This window comes from Canis aureus, chromosome 2, assembly GCF_053574225.1.
Source record: "Canis aureus isolate CA01 chromosome 2, VMU_Caureus_v.1.0, whole genome shotgun sequence".
Classification (NCBI taxonomy): domain Eukaryota; kingdom Metazoa; phylum Chordata; class Mammalia; order Carnivora; family Canidae; genus Canis; species Canis aureus.
The window spans coordinates 43014790-43027021 of record NC_135612.1 but is presented as its reverse complement, the minus strand read 5'-3'; the positions used below and the strand labels follow the sequence as shown (position 1 = coordinate 43027021).

The window sequence follows — 12232 nt, the reverse complement described above, 5'->3', positions numbered from 1 at the left end:
AAGGGCATTGAGCACAGAATCTTTTTTTTTTTTAAAGATTTTATTTATTTATTTGACAGAGAGAGCACAAGCAGGGGTATCAAGAGGGAGAGGGAGAAGTAGACCCTCCATGGAGCAGGGAGCCCAACGATGCAGAGCTTGTTCCCAGGACCCCAGGATCACGACTTGAGCTGAAGGCAGATGCTTAACCTGCTGAGCCACCCAAGTAGTAGTAGTAGTAGTACTCCTCCCCCTCCTCCTCCTCCTCCTCCTCCTCTTCTTCTTCTTTCTTCCTCTTCCTCTTCTTCTTCTTCTTCTTAAGATTTTATTTATTATTCATGAAAGACACAGAGAGCGAGAGAGGCAGAGATACAGGCAGAGGGAGAAGGAAGCTCCATGCAGGGAGCCGGATGTAGGACTCGATCCCGGCACTCGGGGATCACGCCCTGGGCTGAAGGCAGATGCTCAGCCGCTGAGCCACCCAGGTGTCCCTTCTTTTTTCTTTTTTTTTTTTTTTTAAGATTTTATTTGAGAGAGAGAACAAGCATAAGCAGGGGGAGGGGCAGAGGGAGAGAGAGAAGCAGACTCCCCGCTGATCTGGGAGCCTGATACGGGACTCCATCCCAGGACCCTGAGATCATAAAATGAGCTGAAGGCAGATGTTAAACTGACTGAACCACCCAGCTCGCCCCTCGAGCACAGAATCTTCTTATCGCCCTCAGCCCTGGGCCTGGCACTGACTTCTTTTCCGTGATTTTTTTTTCCCTTCTCACAGTGAAACTGTCACCTGCGTTTTTCTGAGGAGGACACCAACACTCTGAGAGGTAAAGTAGCTTGAAGGCAGCCAGCTAGAGCCACTGGACTCCCAAGTGCAGTGCTCTCTAGCAGAAGCCAGAAATGAGTCAGTTGTTAGGAAATGGGGCAAATCATGCAGGGGTGGTAGGAATGCCTTTGAATAAGGAAGCTCCAGGGCTGATTCTGCAGGAGAAAGAAGAGACATCTCTTCTCCCCCAACTCTTGCCCTACCCCACTCTAGATAGTCCCCAAGGCCTATGGATTCTGTCCTATTATAGAGATGACCTCTACAACTCCTCATCAGAGTTGTCCAAACCTACCACCTGAGATGGCTGACAAGTTCTGATGAGGACTGGGTGTGAAACACCCACCACAGGGCCCAGTGTGTCAAACGTGCTTGGTGACAGCTGACAAATGTCAGTTCTCCCTCCTCCCTACCACTGCCACCAAATCAATTAATTCCACCTGCTGCCTCATAATGGACTCCATCCCCTGGTCCCCAGCTCCACATGCCAGCAGGGTCCAGGCCACCATCCACAGAAGACTGTGACAGTGCTCACCTGGTCCCCTGCCTCAGTCTCCCCTCCTGATCCATCCCTACTGAGTGGCCACTCCAAAGACAAATCTAATCATGGCCTCTGTCTCTTGCCTCTCAGCTGGACAACCCTCCTTTCCTTGATTAACCAAAGTTACTTTGGTTGTTTTCTGTTTTGTTTTGTTTTTTTAAATTAAGATCATTTTTTACAGCAAGTTTAGGTTCGCAGCAAAATTGAGAGGAAGGTACAGAGACCTCCCATTGCCCACACATATGTATAGTGTCCCCCACTGTCAACATCTGCATCAAGTGGGAATGTTTGAACAAGTGACAAACCTACAATGATACATCATAGTCACCAGAGCCCATAATTTACACTAGGGTTCACTCTTGTTATACATTGTACGGGTTTGCACAAATGTGTAATGACATGCATCTATTATTATGGTATCATACAGAGTATTCTCACTGCCCTAAAAATTCTCTGGTCTCCATCTATTAACACCTTCCTCCCATCCCCATTCCACCCTTGGCAACTACTGATTTTTTTTTTTTTTTTTACTGTTTCTATACTTTTGTGTGTGTCTCTCTCTACTTTTGCCTTTTCCAGTAGTCACTTAATTGGAATCATACAGTATGTAGCCCTTTCCAGATTGGCCCCTTTCACTTGGTAATATGCCTTTAAGTTTCCCCCTTATCTTTTCATGGCTAGAGATCTCAAAAATCTTTTTAGCACTGAATAATATTCCATTGTCTGGATGTACTACAGTTTCTCCTCTGGTATCTTTTATAAAATTGCCATTTTTATACCAGCTTCTCCAGCCAGGCGTCTGAGCCTGACGGGTCCAGAAACCATACAATAAAAAGAGGCACCTTCCCAGTCAAATCTTTTTAGCTGAAGATGTATAGGAAAATAACATGGAATAGAAAACAAAAGTCATTTGAACATTAATATTAGGCTCAATATTTTGACACCAATTTTGTGGGCCAATCAGGTTAAGCTTACTACCACTTTCTTCCCAATTTCTGTCTGCTCTTTGAGGAACTCTAGTAGAAAACTATGGGAAGGGGCACCTGGGTGGCTCAGTGATTGAGCGTCTGCCTTTGACTCAGGTCATGATCTTGGAGTCCCGGGATTGAGTCCCACATCAGGCTCCCTGCATAGAGCCTGCTTCTCCTTCTTCCTGTGTATCTGCCTCTCTCTATCTGTGTCTCTCATGAATAAATAAATAAAATCTTGAAAGAAAAGAAAAGAAAGAAAGAAAACTCTGGAAAGCCCAGGTTACGATATTAGTCAGTTATTAAGCATTAACTCTGCCCAACCAACCCCTCCTCCCTAAAGACCAATAGCATCTAATTCACTATGTCATTTTCCTATCATCGGTGAATTACATCATCAACAATAGTTCCAAAATTGATTGAGCTGGCTGAGAGAGAAGGGCCAATTAAATGCTTGACACCTGCCTTCATTTATTCAATTAAATTCATGTTCAAAATGGCACCTACTAGAACTTACAGGAGGTTTATAAAGCCATAAGGATTATTTTCCTGCTTAACAAGGTGAATCAATAAAAGATGTTTCATTTACTAATACAGTATATTACTGTAATACAGATGTTCAATTTGCTAAGACAGTTTCAAACAGGACACGTGTTATGATTTGGCATTTGTCTGGTGCCTTGCAAGCTTCACGGTGTACTGAGGAGCATTAATTAGTCACACCAGTTGTCACAAAATAGATTGAACTGTTTTTTTCAAAACACATCTTAAGCTGCTAAGGATACATAAAATGAAGGTGAAGTCCAATCAAATTTAACAGGCCTAAAATAAATTGTCCTCCAAACCAACTCCTAAAAAAAACAGAATCAGCCTTCTGGAAACTAGCAGCTTTTGATCAGAGAAGCATAATACCTCGTCAAGAGGAAACAGCAGGACAGAATGGTGGCAGAGCCCCGGGAGAGAGACTGTATCCAGCTCAGCAAGGACAAAGGACAGATCCTGGGGTCTGACAGGCACTGAAGAGCCAGCCTCAGGGCATCACTTAAGACCCTGAAGCCAGCAAGTGCCAAGGGTCAGAAAGCGGAAGCCACACATCTGTGGTTTTAAAAGAAAACATCATCAGTCTCCTCTAGGCTGTCTCCCATCTAGGGCCTGAGCAGAGACTGGATACTCGCAGAAAGCTGTCCAGTGGTGACAACAATCAACAGGGCCTTGTGAGTTAAAGGCCAGCCTTGCTGCATGAATTTAATTTCCCTGCCCCACTGAGTGACAGGCGATGTAGACCACAAAGAAATGCCAGTAATGAATTCTGTTCTGTGACACTCCAAGGTTTCCCAAACAAGACAGGGAGGTCCCTACGGCTGACTCCCAGTGGCCTGGCTTCATGGAAGCTCAGCATGATCAACTGTATTCAACTACCCATGGCCGAGTTCCTAAACACATGAATAGTGCTGTCTATCCTGGGCCCTCAGTGGCTGAGGAATAAGTCCCCATCCTTGCCATTGGGAGTTCACAGCCTGCAGAGGAAGAGAATGAGCAGTAAACAAGCTGCTCCAGTACAGGCCAGTGCATTAAAGGTACTGGACTCAAGATAGGAGCCAACGTGTCACCAGGACCCAGAGGAAAGAGGCAATTCTGTGGAGGGGTGTTGGGAAAACATCCCCTAGGATTTCAGACAGCTTGGGTTCTAGATCAATGGGTAAGGTTTCAACAGGCAGAGACAATAGGCAAGGGCGCTACAGGCAAGGTAACCTGTAAGCAGAAGCACAGAACCCTACAAGTCCAAGGCCACACTCAGGGCATCTCAAACAGCAAGAATAGCTAGAATGAGACCAAACAATGGAAAGATAGGGCTGCAAACATTGATTACAGCAAGTTTTCAGAACACAAAGCTAATATACAAAAACCAACTGCTTTCCCATATACCAGCAATGAGTAAGTGGAATTTGAAATTAAAAACACAAAACCATTTACATCAGCACCCCAAATAATGAAATATTAGGCATAAATCTAACAAAATATCTACAAGATCTATGAGGAAAATTACAAAACACTGAAAAACAAAATCAAAGGACTAAATAATGAGATATTGTATGCTCACGGATAAGACTCAATATTGTCATCATGTCAGTTCTTCCCAATTTGATCTATTGATTCAGTGCAATCCCAATCAAAATACCAACAAGTTATTTTGTGCATATAAACACACTGATTCTACAGTTTATATAGAGAGGCAAAAGACCCACAATAGCCAACACGAGACTGAAGGAGAACAAATTTGAAGGAAAGACACTATTCAATGTCAAGACTTACTATAAAGCTACAGTAATGAAGACAGTGTGGTTTAGCGAAAGAAGAGACAAAAAGATCAATGGAACAGAACGGAAAGCCCATAAATATAGTCAACTGATCTTTGATAAAGGAGCAAAGGCAATACAATGAAACAAAGTCTTTCCAACATATGTTGCTGGAACAACTGGACATCCACACACATAAAAATGAAGCTAGACACAGACCACTCACCCTTCACAAACACCATCTCAACGAACTCTAAGCTTCATTCATTTACCAATCTCTAACAGACTTTACTGCTAGCAGAAAGCAAGAGGACATGAAATATTTAGATACAGCCCTATGCACCTGTGTAGGAAAAAGACAGACTTCAGAACCAGATGGGGTTCAAATTCTGGCTTCTCGAATTACTAGTTATGTGACCTTAAACCCCACCCCCCAGACTTAAGTCCCCCACTGTCAAGTGGAGACCACAACATCCTATCACCTGTCACTATGCAGGTTAGGTCAAAGAGTTCACCTCACCAAACTGCCTTTCCTAAGATGTTTGAAGCTTGTCAGTGTCAGTTTGCAGAAACTTCCTCCACTTCTCCAATTGGTGCTCTGGGATTTCGAAGAAGTATGAAAAGCCCTTTGTTACTTGTTGGCTTTTGTCAGTGAGACAATGGAAATTGCTTCATAACACTCCCGTTTCTTCCTGGGAACTCCCAAACTTTCTGCTCTGGTTTGCACGGAAATGTCTGTCTTTCTTTCCCCAGCTTGACCACTGCTATCCTGTCTGCTCCCTCAAGTGGAGATAAGTTTCTACCCACCACATCTTCTCATGACTGCTCCTTTTTCTATCAGAGTGTTAAGCTGACCACTATGTCCCTCACTTTTTCCTTCCAAGGCTGTGGCACGCACCATGCTTGATCAAGACACACACTTTAACCAACCCCGTACCTCCCAACAAAATTTGCTTTTAATTGTATTTATTTATTCATGAGAGACACAGAGAGAGGGGCAGAGACACAGGCAGAGGGAGAAGCAGGTTCCCTGCAGGGAGCCTGATGCAGGACTTGATTCCAGGACCCCAGGATCACGACTTGAGCCAAAGGCAGATGTTCAACCACTGAACAGGTGCCCCCAACAAAATTTTTAAACCTTTCATCTTGTCTACTCAGATTTATTAAAGGAAATAAATTATTTTTTTATTTAAATATGCTTTTTATAATGAAGATACAAAACAATCATTGTTAAGAAGCTGACATGAGGGCAGCCCTGGTGGCTCAGCAGTTTGGTGCCACCTTCAGCCTGGGGTGTGATCCTGGAGACCCGGGATTGAGTCCCATGTCGGGCTCCCTGTATGGAGCCTGCTTCTCCCTCTGCCTGTGTCTCTGCCTCTCTCTCTCTCTCCCTCTCTGTGTCTATCATGAATGAATAAATAAAAAATCTTAAAAAAAAAAAAAAAGAAGCTGACATGATTTTTCCATAGCACAGGTCAGGGAGAGCTGCTTATCACCTGTCACCTTGGGAGGATGGGCTATGACCAAGGGGAGCTTCCCCGAGAAGGATTTTGAGGCCACATTCCCATTCAGCAAGGAGGAAGGAGCACTGTGATGGATTAGCAACATCCTGGAGGACAACACTGGCACCTGTGGTTGTGCATGCCATCCCTCCTCGTCTGCTCCAGCACAACCAGCAGGGCACGCCCAAGTGGTACATGGACTCCCACAAAGGTCACAATTCTGAAGCACATGCCATTCACTGAACCCACGTGTTGAGTCGCTGTTACCTGCAAAGCACATAATAAATCCACTCAAGGAATCAAATTTAGACTCTGGCTTAAACATTGACAACTCAAAAGGAAGAGACATTGCCTGGGACACGAAGCAGAATAAAGTAAAATCAGGTCAAGGCTGTTTGCTGCGGGACAGCAGAGAGGAAGAAGCAGGCATTCCCCCTGAGGGGCCGGGTGAGTCTTCCATAGAAGGTACCTGAGGCAGGAAAGGGGACTCCAGGTGGGGTAAGTGACAGAGCCTCAGAGATGTGAGAGCACACAGCATGCTAGGCAAGGACAGGAACTGTAGCGCCCCATGGCTGAATGTGTAGGGAGCAGGGAGGAGGCCAGTCAGGGAGGACTCTAGGACCAGATGCACTCTGTAGACCACCGCCAGCCACCATGCTTTGGAGAAACAAGGGACATGATCCAGTTGCAGCTTGAAAACAATAACACTTACCACAACCACAGGTGCAAGCACTCACCTCTCATCTGGCACAACACCAAGGGCAGCATCTAAGTTCATGCTTGCCACAGCTGACTCTTGTGTTCCAAGTGAGGCTCAGAGGAGCTGAGAAATCTGCTCACCGTCCTGTGCCTATAAACAGCAGCACTAGGACTGGATGTGAATTGGGTCCTACTGGTTCCAGAGGCTCCATGCCCCCTCCAGGTGAAGGAATGGACAGAGAGCCAAGAGGACAGGGCCAGGGAGAGGAGAGGAGGCGTGAAAGGAGATGGAGTCAGAAAGAGAGAAATGAAAGGTGAGGAATAGACAAGCCAAGACATTGTGACAAGAATAGAGAGACCAGAGGCACCTGGTCTTTGGCTCAGGTCGTGATCCTGGGGTCTTGAGATCGAGTCCCTTATCGGGCTCCCTGCAGGAGCCTGCTTCTCCCCCTGCCTTGTCTCTGCCTCTCTGTGTTTCTCAGGAACAAATAAATAAGATCTTAAAAAAAAAAAAAAAAAAAAGAATGGAGAGACCAGCACCGAAAAACCTTACCATAGTGGATACTTTAGGATTTCATTTGGCACTTCGGGATGGGAAAGGGTCTGCCATTCATTCAGCACTGACAAGTGCCAGGCACCGTACTTGGCACCAGCAGGGCCAACACAGGTGACCAGGCCATGACCACACACACCATGACCAGCACCTCCAAGACATGAGCAGCAATCATGCACCCACTTGGGGGCTATATAGTCATCCATTTGGGCTGCTATGAGAAAAAATCATAGACCTGCATAGGCTTTTGAACAGCAGAAACATATTTCTCACAGTTCTGGAAGTCTGAGATCAGGGTGTTGCAGGAGCAGGTCGTGGTGAGAGCCCGCTTCCAGGTTACAGACTGTTCACCTCTCTTGGTGTGTCCTCATGTCGCAGAAGGGGCAAGGGAGCCTTCTGGGGTCTCTTTGGTAAGGGCACTGATTCCCATTCATTCATTTTGGGGAGATGGAGCATCTCCCCAAAATCCCACTTCTTAATGTTATCACATTGGGGTTTAGATTTCAACAGATGAATTTACAGCAGGGGGGACACAAACATTCAGACCACTGCAGTCTTTCTGGAAGGCTGGGGCAGAGAGCTAGTAAAAGGCCTGAGCCAGACTAGGCTTTACAGCTGTGGGCTGTGAGGACCAGGCTTGAGTTATGAGCTTCATAAGAAGTCTCTGGAAGAGTCTGACCAATGAGAGACTTGATCACAGTGGTGTTTTAGAAAGAGAACAGCTGGGTTATGCCCAGGTAGGAGGAATTAGCCCTTTTGAAGTTAAAAAGGAGAAGCATGCTGGAAAGGCTACACCTTCAGCCTTGGGGCACTACAGTTCCTGTCCTTGCCCAGTGAGAAGGATCTCACTGAGTGTAGTGAGTGGTTTCAGGTGAGGCTGGAGGCAGGGAGGACAACGGGAGGCTGCGGTGATCCAGGCGAGAAGTGAGCAGAGCTGACAGCAGCAGTGTCCTGCTGGTGTGGAGGGGTGTGGAGGGAGATGCCCAGGGGAGATTAAACACTCCTGGGACTCCGACTGGTCTAAGGCAGAAGATGCAGGGGAGGCTTGGGTGACAGCCAGCTCTCAAGCCTGAGTGAAAGACACAGGTGCTTTCACCAGGCAGTAGTGAAGACAAAGCGATGGAGACGTGAAAGTCTCAGTTTTGAAATGCCTGTTAGAGACAGCGAGGTCAGGGCAGCCAGCAGGCAGCTGGAGACGCAGCCCACAGCTGAGCAGAGACGCAGAGCAGGTCCCTGCCCCCATAGCATCCTGGGAACCGTGGCAGAAGGGTTTACACACACTCGTCTTACCTCCTCACACTGACCGCAAGTTGTTCATGTCCTGGTCCCTGGTCTACACTTCTTTGATCACAACGGAAAGGGCTTTAAGGCCCCCCCCACCACTGCCCACCCCCTGCCCCACCTTGATGGCTCCCCTGGAGTCTAAGCTGCCATCAATTGCCCCGTTACAAATCTAAGAAATAAGCAGTTCCGCCAAAAAAGGGCATAGTTAAACCAAAGTGACAGGCCATCTTCCCAAAAGCAAAATACACATAGGGGGAAAAAAAGAACGCTGAAAAGTTCTGGCAGAGGACAGCACATAAACACATTCCAAGGCATTGCATGACTTTTATGCAACATTGACCAAGCCGGTCAATAATTTAAGGGGAGGGGAAAAAATCCGCAAGTTGACATAGCAACTGTCACATCGCATTACTCGGGCTACCATTCCCATACAGATGTCTTCCTTAAAGGAAAACACTTCCCCAGATGCCCCATGAACTTGGGCGCCTCTCTGCCATGGAGAGAGAAACATCTGGTTTGCAGCAGATTTGCAACAGCCTCCCTGTGGTTCTCAGGCCTTTCTTGCCTTAAGCACTTTTGTTTTCATGCATCTAGATCTTAACTTAAGGAAGAGGGACAAGATGGGGTGCCTAGATCCTGGACTGCGGGGTGGTGGGGCAGAAAGAAACCCTCATCAAAGCTAGTCCATCTAGAAAGGGAATCTTAAAGCCCCAGGCTGGACCAGGGCAAGCACGGAGAGTTTTTCAGGACTCCGGGAAGCAGAGAGAGGTGCAGACAGCCCAAAGGGCACTGGTAAAACCCTCGGATGCCTCACAGATGCACCCCCACCCCCAGACAATGGCTCCATCTTTGGCACTAGAAATATTTTCCTTGGACCTTCCCTGTTTTGCAAATACCATTCGTCCCTTGGTAAGAATGACATGTCTTTGTTTGCGAGATGCTGTTTTCCCCTATGCTTAAGTCCAACTCACAGTAAGTGCCATAAATTAACAGGGAATAAAGAAGAAAATCCCAAATAATAGCCAACATGTGTTCCCCAAACGTGACGCTGTCACTGTGAATAGCTCTTCAATCTGCACCCGTCACTGCTCAAGGGAAACAGAGCCCTCCATTTCTAGCACGGAGATCCTCTAGCTTAAGTGAACTTGGGTCCCACTGAGCCAGGGATGGGGTCAGGGGAGTCATCTTCACTGCCGGGAAGAGCAGGTGCATTCCTGGCCAGAACTCTTCTCCCCCAAACTGTTAAAACCACTTCAGTGGGACTCCACCCATGTGGAAGATGGGAGGAGGAACCCAACCTGGGCCAACGTTTACCTCTGCAATACCCAGAAAAGCACAGGCTCAAACACCAAGACCCAATGTCCACATGATCAGAAGAAGCTGCAATAATAGGGTGCCTGCTAACCAGGTGGTCCCTGGACACATGGTTTCATGAGCTTGTGGGGACACCACGTTTCAAAGCCAGAAAAACTGCAATTAAATAAATAAAATCTTTTTAAAAAAGAAAGTAGGACGCCTGGGTGGCTCAGTGGTTGAGCATCTGTCTTTGGCTCAGGGCGTGATCCCGGGGTCCTGGGATTGAGTCCCGCGTCAGGTTCCCTGTGGGGAGCCTGCTTCTCCCTCCGCCTGTGTCTCTGCCTCTCTCTCTGTGTCCCCTATGAATAAATGAATAAAATCTTTAAAATTAAAAAAAAGGGATGCCTGGGTGGTTCAGCGGTTGAGCGTCTGCCTTCGGCCCAGGATGTGATCCTGGGGTTCTGGAATTGAGTCTCACGTCGGGCTCCCTGCATGGAGCCTGCTTCTCCCTCTGCCTGTGTCTCTGCCTCTCTCTCTGTGTCTCTCATGAACAAATAAATAAAATATTTTAAAAAACAAAAATTAAAAATTAAAAATTAAATTAAAAAAAAAAAACCTGCAACTACTCCTTCTCATGATGAAATTCAGAGTTTACCAGGCCTACAAGCCTCTCCTCCACCCCTGCCTTAGTAGCCTAGCCTGCTTTTTACTGGGTATACAGAAACCATTTCATTGGGTCAGACTGACAGGCTCATCCTGCTCAGTAGAGCTGTGTTTAAGCCCCATTCATCTCCCCACCCCAACACCAGAAGGTCAGGCCTTTCCCTTTAAGGCACACTTAGGACTTGGAGCTGCCCTAGCGGTGTCCCTTTCTGGGGGTCAGAAATTCATGGCATCCTTCCGCCACCACATTCCCTTCTGGCCTTCTGACCTTGACCCCTCCCCAGAAAGCTGGACAGAGCGCTCAGGGTGAGGAGCATCCCAGGTAGGGTTCCCCAATCCTGAAGCCCCCTGGGCAGCTCAGGGGCACACCCCCCACGCCCGACCACCCCACCCACCTGCCCTGAACGCAGCCCAGCGTCGGCTTGGACTGGACTCGGGCCTGGCGTGTCGCAATCCCACCCGGCCCATGACAGCCACTGGGAAGGCGGGCTCCGCGGCGGTTCCAATTTCATCCGAGTGTTTGCCTTGGCTCTTGCTACCGCTGCAGGCCTAGAATGGGCATGCTTTTCCAGGAAAAAATCATCATTTTTTGATCCCCTGCTTGTTTTTCTCAGGGTGCACATGACATGCAATCACCAAAAACTGTAAATAAATTAGCAGCAATTTGAAGGATGAGTGTTATGCTTGGTCACAAAACGTCCTGGAAGCGAGCTAGGGGGATAGATGTTCTAATCAGAGAAGTCAACATGTGGTGAAGACTGCAAACAATCTCTCCTCCGGCTGCCTTCTCTGGAAGTATCTTGCTTTCCTATCAGCCTTGCCGCCTCCCCTGCACAATCTGTCTGCCCTGCATGGGAAGCTGACAAGAATTCACCCAACAGGGTCTGGGAAGAGCCCTCACCTCAAAGAGCTGACCATCCCTCGAAGAAGACCAGCCACAGGAAATGACTGGAGAGACCAACAGCCACAGGTGACCAACTACAAAGTGATGTGCCCCTCCCTGAAGATGTGCCCAGGCCCCAGGGCCCCACCCAAGCCCCTCTGTCTGATTTGAGGTCCCACAGACCCTTCAGAGCTCAGCTTACCCTCACCCCAAATTTTTCCTTCCAAGTCACCCAGCACTGTTGGTACCACCACCAAGCCCAGCTGAAACCCAAGCCTTCCCCAGCCCTTCCTCCCCGCACCTGCTATCCACCCCCAATCCTGTGTCACTCCCACTGTTTGTCCAACCAGTACCCTCCCCACCAGACAAGCCCTCGGCCCTAACCACCTCCTGAGGGTTTGTTAGCTTGTCTTTCTATTCATCCTCCCTCTGGGCATGCAGAAGGCATTCTGCAAAGGGCTGAAGATCTGAACAGGACCCATGTCTCCAGCCCCAGAACCTACTCACCCTGCAGAGCATCACTAGGCATCTTTCTAACTGCCCTCAGCATGGCCTCCTTGCAGCCAAGGGCCAGGGGCATCATGAGAAGGTTCTGAGAAAGACACATCAAAATATTCAAAGAAGGGGACTGGTGTGAGGGGAGCCTGGGTGTTCAGTCAGTTAAGCATCTGCCTTCGGCTCAGGTCACGATCCTGGCTCCTAGGATCAAGCCCTGCATCAGACTCTTGGTTCAGCAGGGAGTCTGCT

General features: G+C 47.7%; 1 protein-coding gene across 1 annotated transcript in view; it reads right to left on the bottom strand.

The window, feature by feature from the left end:
- The window catches only part of LOC144296849 (protein FAM169B-like), a 100086-nt gene that overhangs the window by 45884 nt on the left and 41970 nt on the right, over nt 1-12232 (bottom strand). The gene's annotated exons all lie outside the window — the stretch shown is intronic.